Consider the following 7,500-nt stretch of genomic DNA (forward strand, 5'->3'; position numbering starts at 1 on the left):
AATTTGGGGGCTTTCGATAGATTTAGCTTAGGAAATCAAATAGATTGACATTTGGTTCGGACAAGCGAGCTGTTAGATCCACAAGCCCAAGCATGATGGAAAGCTACAAATAGTTTAGGACTCTCAATACAGAAACGGTACGAGGCGGTTTGATTTGACCCGACCAAGGACCACAACTATGCAAATGTAATTCAAGTTTACTGAATAGTTGTGCATTCACTTTGGACTTGAATAGTTGTATTGTGTATATTTTTGACATAGCTAAAAAAATCCACCAATTTTTTTTTATCAGTGTTGTCATTTTTCATTTTTGTTATGCTCTTTTTTCGATAAATTTTTAGAAAAAGTTGAGTAAATTTGAGAAAGAATGACAAATAAAAAGAAGAAAAATAGGAAATAGAAAGGTCTATACTCCGCTCAACTGAATTTGAAGATTAATTAGAGAAAAAAGGCGAAATCCATATATTAACATAAAAAAAATGATTCATGATAAAACAAAACTGTCAACAGTCTATTCACCATATTACTACATTAATACATTAATACCACTATATTACAGGAAAAAAGATATATACATTTCTTAGACCCTGGACTGAAAGTTTGATGAAATAACTACACGAAAGAAAAACTAGTAAAAGCAAAATGAAAAAATAAAATAGATAAACAAGTAAATGAATAAAAGAAAATAGATAAAAAAAAAAACACCGACTGCGTGATTTTCTCTAAATTTAAACGAGTCATTATTTTCCTTCTCATTACTTTAGTAATTCCTCCTCGACGATTAATCATTTTCTTCTTAAGTAACTGGATATTTCTAAGGTATTAGATCAAGTGAGGCAATAGCGGTTTGAGAGTCCTAGCCGCAGCAGCAACAGCTCGAACAAGGTACCAATGATTTACAAGTAATTGTAATACTAAGAGAGTAGAGATTGCAAAAAGACGTCAAGAGAAATATGGGTATATTTAGACCTCGTATCGTCACGGGTATCGACAGTATCATCATGACGAATATTGTTGTTGATGATAACAGTAACAATATCAACAACAACAACAACAACAACAACAATAATAACAATAATAATAATAATAATAATAATAATAATAATAATAATAATAATAATAATAATAATAATAATAATAATAATAATGATAATAATAATAATAATAATGATAATAATAACAATAGTAATAATAATAATAATAATAATAATAATAATAATAATATAAAAATAATAATAATAATAATAATAATAATAATAATAAATAATAATAATAATAATAATAATAATAATAATGATAATGATGATAATAATAATAATTATATAATAATAATAATAATAATAATTATTATAATTATAATAATAATAATAATAATAATAATAATAATAATAATAATAATAATAATAATAATAATAATAATAATAATAATAATAATAATAATAATAATAATAATAATAATAATAATAATAATAATAATAATAATAATAATAATAATAATAATAATAATAATAATAATAACAATAATAATAATAATAATACCAATAACAACAATAATAACTGCCTCAAGTTTCACGGGCTGGAAACCCGCAGCCCCACAGTGACCGGCAACGGTTCCCAGGCCTCGATTTTGCGTTGTGTTACTGCTAGACAATCTATATAAGCAACTATGAGGTCTAAATATCATACCCATATTTCTCTTGACGTCTTTTTGCAATCTCTCCTCTCTTAGTATTACAATTACTTGTAAATCCTTGGTACCTTGTTCGAGCTGTTGCTGCTGCGGCTAGGACTCTCAAACCGCTATTGCCTCATTTGATCTAATTACTTAGAAATATCCAGTTACTTAAGAAGAAAATGATTCATCGTCGAGGAGGAATTACTAAGGTAATGAGAAGATAAATAATGACTCGATTAAATTTAGAGAGAATCACGCAGTCGGTATTTTTTATTGTTCAATTTTTCTTTTATTCATTCGTTTGTTTATCTATTTTATTTTTTCAACTATGATAAAAGGAGTGATCAGTCCCCGGTTGCCAGCTCAACGACGTCCAGGAATAGCAACCTCGTTGCTACCTCTTTCCTCTTCTTCCTTGTCCTACTCCTCCTCTTTCTTCCTCTTCTTCTTCCTAGCTCTTTTTTCTTCCTCCTCCCCCTCCTCCTATCTCCTCCTCCTCCTCCTATCTCTTCCTCTTCCTACTCCTCCCCTTACCTCTTCTTCCTCCACCTTCTCCATCGTTCTACTCCCTCCTCCTCCTTCACTTTCCACCTCCCTCCTCCACCCTCCTCTTCCTCCTCCTCCTCCTCCTCTTCCTTCCCTGTCCCTCGTGCCCACCTCGGAACTGACACGGGTTGACCGCTGACAGAACAATTAAGTAATACACACAAGTAACCAACCCCTGCCGGGCCGAGTACCCCTCCCCCTTGTTTCCGCCCTCGACCGCTAGGTGGCAGTCGAACAATCCTACCCACTCTGCCGCATACCACCGCTAACATGAGCGCTTACACACGGAGACCCTACACAGTCACACCCTGACGGCCCCTGCGTGACACCTAAATGTCCCTGAAGGGCCCTGAAGGACCCTGAAGGACCCTGAAGGACCCTGAAGACCCCCCGTCCTCGCCAACCATCTCTCGAGATCGCTCCAAGTCCGTCGCGCCTGAACGAAGTGAAATGACAAATGAAGCGCACCATTTAGAAATAATTAGCCAGGTTAAGAACGGCACTTCTGATTGTTCCCTTATGCCAGCATTAAAGTCATCATAATGGCATTTATCATAGCCTGGCCGCATTAGACGACGACGAGGAGGAGGAGGAGGAGGAGGAGGAGGAGGAGGAGGAGGAGGGAGGAGGAGGAGGAGGAGGAGGAGGAGGAGGAGGAGGAGGAGGAGGAGGAGGAGGAGGAGGAGGAGGAGGCGGAGGGGGGGGTTTGGGGAGGAGAAGGGGAGGGAGAGAGAGAGAGGGAGGAGTAGGGATGGGTTGGAAAGAGAGGGAGAGAGAGGGAAAGGAAGAGGTAGGGAGAGGGAGAGGGAGGGAAAGGGAGGGGAGAGAGAGGGAGAGGGAGGGAAAGAGAGGGAAGAGAGAGACAAGCAGAAGGAATGAGAGCGGGAGAAATTAGAGAGGAGATAATGAGAGAGAGAACAGGAAAGAGGAAGAAGAAAAAGTAGACAGGGTAAAAAAGAAAGGGAAATTGAGAGAGAGGAAGAAAGAGAGGGAAAGGAAGAGAGATAAAGGGAGATAGGGAAAGGGAGAGAGGAAAGAAAGAGGGGAGAGAGGGAGCGAGAGAGAGGAAGCGAAGGAGAGGGAGAGGGAATGGGGGAGGGGGAGAGAAAGAGTAGAGAGAAGATAACGAGAGAGAATAGGAAAGAGTGTGAGAGAAAGGGAGAGAATGAGAGGAAACAGGAGACATGGGAGAGATAGGGAGATAGTGAAAGAGAAAGGAAAAGAGGAAGAAGAAAAAGTAGATAGATTAAAGGAGAGAGGGAAAGGGAGAGAGGGAAATGAAGGAAGGAAAAGGGAGAGAGCGATAGGAAGAGAGTGAAAGGGAGAGAGGGAAATGGAGAGAGGGAAAGAGAGAGAGCGATAGGAAAAGAGGGAAATGGAGAGAGGGAAAGGGGGAGAGGGAAATTGGGAGAGGTAAAGGGAGAGAGCGGGAAAGGGGAAAAGAGGGAAAAGGGGAGAGATGGAAAGGGGAGGGAAAGGGAGAAAGGGAAAGGGAGAAAAGGAAAGAGGGAGAGAAGGAGAGAGGGAAAGAGGAAGAGAGGGAAAGGGTGAGAGAGGGAAAGAGGGAGAGGGGGAAAGGGTGAGAGAGGGAAATGGAGAGAGAGGGAAATGAGAAGAGGGATAAGAAGAGAGGGAAAGGGAGAAAGGGAAAAGAGGAGAGGTAAAATGAGGAGAGAGAAAGGGAGAGAGAGGGAAAGTGGAAGAGAGGGAAAAGGGGGAGAGGGAAATGGGGGAGAGGGAAAGGGAGAGAGAGGGAAAGTGGGAAAGAGAGGAAAAAGGGAGAGAGAGGGAGAGAGAGAGAGAGTGAAATGGGAAGAGAGGAAAATGGGGATAGGGAAAGGGAGAGAGGGAAAGGGAAAGAGGGATAGGAGGAGAGGGAAAGGGAGAGAGGGAAATAAAAGAATGGAAAGGAAGAGAAGGATAGAAAGAGAGGGAAAGGGAAAGAGGGAAAGGGAGAGAGGGAAAGGGGGAAAGGGAAATGAGGGAGAGGGAAAAGGAGAGAGGAGGACAGGGGAAGAGAGGGAAAAGGGGGAGAGAGGGAAAGTGAGAAAGGGAAAGACGGAGAGAGCGAAAGCGGGAGAGAGGGAAAGGGGGAGAGAGGAAAAGGGGAAGAGAGGGAAAGGGGTAGAAGGAAAGGGAGAGAGGGAAATTGGGGAGAGAGGGAAAGAGGAAGAGAAGGAAAGGGAGAGAGAGAAAGGAAGATAGGGAAAGAGGGTGAGAGGGAAAGAGGGAGAGAGGGAATAAGGAAGAGAGGGTAAGGGGGAAAGAGGGAAATGGGGAGAGGGAAAACTAGATATGGAAAGAGAGAAAGGGAAAAGGAGAGAGGGAAAGGGAGAGAGGGAAAGGGAAAGAAGGGGAGAATGGAAAAGGGAGAAAGGGAAAGAAGAAAAGTGGAGAGAGGGAAAGGAGATAGAGAGTGAGGGATAATAAAAAAAGAGAAAAAGAGAGAGAGAAAGGAAAAAAGGGGATATGAAGAAGATTAAAAGAGAAATTGAAAAATAAAAAGAGAAATAGAGAGAAGGAAGATAAGATAGAAAATGTGAGTTAGAAAGGGGGAGGGAGAGGGAGAGAAAGAGGGAGAGGGAGAGGGAGAGGGACAAGAAGAGGAAGAAATGAGGGAGAGGAAGAGAGGAAGAGTAGGATAGTGAGAGTGAGGGAGAGAGAGAGAGAAAGAGTGTGAGAGAGAGAGAGAGAGAGAGAGAGAGAGAGAGAGAGAGAGAGAGAGAGAGAGAGAGAGAGAGAGAGAGAGAGAGAGAGAGAGAGAGAGAGAGGAAAAGAGGGAGAAAGGGGGAGAGGGGAAGAGGGATGTCTACACCCATTCCTCCACCTCCTACTACTCCTTCTCCTCCTCTTCCTTCTTCTCCTCCTCCTCCTCCTCCCTCCTCCTCCTCCTCCTCCTCCTCCTCCTCCTCCTCCTCCTCCCCAGCGTCACGTCCAACACCAGAACCTATAATACAGGTGCCAGGCGGCCAACCCTCTAACCCAACCTTACCAGCGCAACCTTCCCCAACCTCAGTGGACCTTGGGCCCACCTCACGACCTCCCTTGGCACCTTGGGAGGTCTCCATCATCCCTTCATTGAAATCGCCCATCCACACAGTTATGCTGGTCGGGAAAAAGACGAGGTGGTCACCGCTAAGCGCCTTCTGGTGTAAGACATTCACCTCAACGAAGTACATTCGCGTCTTTCCGAACATAGGAAATGGAAATACCTTCACATATACTTATATGTATGTGTGTGTATGTATACATATATATATATATATATATATATATATATATATTGTATATATATATATATATATATATGTGTGTGTGTGTGTGTGTGTGTGTGTGTGTGTGTGTGTGTGTGTGTGTGTGTGTGTGTGTGTGTGTGTGTGTGTGTGTGTGTGTGTGTGTGTGTGTGTGTGTGTGTGTGTGTGTGTGTGTGTGTGTGTATGTGTGTGTATAGCCTTCCATTCTCTTTATCTTTTCATAGATAACACTACAGGATATCCTTTCTAAGACATTTTAATATAATACAAACTTTTACACACATATATATGATTAATGATTGATAATGTTTTAAAGACATTGTGTTCAGTGTTAAGAATAACCTAACCATCATAGGGCTCCTCACTCACCTAATCACTCACCCTCTCACCCACCCCCTCATCGCCCATCCCTCCCAATCCCACCCAATCCCACCTCCCACCCACCCGACCTGCTAATCCCGGTATTGATGGGTAATCATTAGTGTTTTCAATTACCCACATCCCAAGGCAGCCTTCATTACCCCATTACCCCGTCGTCATGACAACAAGCGAGGGACAAATTGTTGCAAGACGGGGCTATCATCACCGTCATCATCATCATCGTCATCATCGTCATCAAGGACAACCTCGGAAGATCGACAAGAGATCGGTTCGAAGGGTAGGTTGGCCTCATCCACCCGAGTCCACCACAACCCGATCCACTCCCCAACACTCTTTCGGTGTAGCAACACCAAACGGAACGGACAAGAAAGAGGAGATGAGGGGAAGGAATGGGGAAAGGGGGAAAGGATACGAACATCACATGGAAGAAGAAGAAGAAGACGGGGAGAAGAGAGAAGGAACTGGAGATTAAAGAGAAGGAGATGAGAGAGCAAAGGGAACGAGATGGAGATCAGAGGGGAGGAGATGGAGAGTAAAGGGAAGGAGATGGACAGCAGAGGGAAGGAGATATGGAAAAGAAAGAAGGAACTGGGGAGTGAAGGGAAGGAGATGGAGAGCAGAGGGAGGAGATATAGAGCAGAAGGGAGGAGATAAGGAATAAAGGGAAAAAGATGGAGAGCAGAGGGGAGGAGATGGAGAGCACAGGGAAGGAGACAGGGAGCAGAAGGGAGGAGATGAAGAATAGAGGGGAGGAGATGGAGAGCAGAGGGGAGGAGATAGGGAACAGAATGGAGGAGATAGAGAGTAGAGCAGATGGGAGGAGAAGGAGAGCAGAGGGAATGATATAGGGAACAGAGTGGAGATAGAGAGCAGAGAGGGGGAGATAAGGAGCAGATGGGAGGAGATGGAGAGCAGATGGGAGGAGATGGAGAGCAGATGGGAGGAGATGGAGAGCAGATGGGAGGAGATGGAGAGCAGATGGGAGGAGATGGAGAGCAGATGGGAGGAGATGGAGAGCAGAGGGAAGGAGATGGAGAGCAGATGTAAGGAGAAGGAGAGCAGAGGGGAGGAGATGGAGAGCAGAGGGGAGGAGATGGAGAGCAGACGGGAGGAGATGGAGAGCAGAGAGAAGGAAATAGAGGACCAGAGGAACGTTGCAGAGACTGGAGAGGGGAGAAAAGAGGAAAGGGGGAAGAGGAGAAAAGGTGGAAAAGGAAATTGTGAGGAGTGTGGAAAAGGGAAGGTGAATGGAAAGGGAAGGAAAGGGAAAAGAGAAGGCAAGTGGAAAGGAAAGGAAAGGAAAGGGGGAAGGGAAGGAAAGGGGAAAGGGAAGGAGGAAGGAAAGGGGAAAGAGAGAGAAAGGGGAGAAGATAAAAACTGGGAGAAAGGAAGAAAGGGAAGGAAAGGGGAGGAGAGTGGAAAAGGGAAGTGGGAAAGGGAAGGGGAAAGGGAAGAGGAAATGGGAGGTGAGGAGAGGGGAACGGGGAAAGGGGAAGTGAGGAAAGGGGAACGGAAAAGTGAGGAGAGGAGAAAGTAGGGGAGATGGAAACGGAGAGGAGAGGAGAGGGGGACGGAAAAGAGAGGAGAGGAGAAAGTAGGAGAGAGAGGAACGGAGAGGAGGGGAGAGGGGGACGAAAAGGGGAA

The sequence above is a fragment of the Oratosquilla oratoria genome, chromosome 16 (assembly GCF_046742065.1).
Source record: "Oratosquilla oratoria isolate Oo_2021 chromosome 16, ASM4674206v1, whole genome shotgun sequence".
Taxonomy (NCBI): domain Eukaryota; kingdom Metazoa; phylum Arthropoda; class Malacostraca; order Stomatopoda; family Squillidae; genus Oratosquilla; species Oratosquilla oratoria.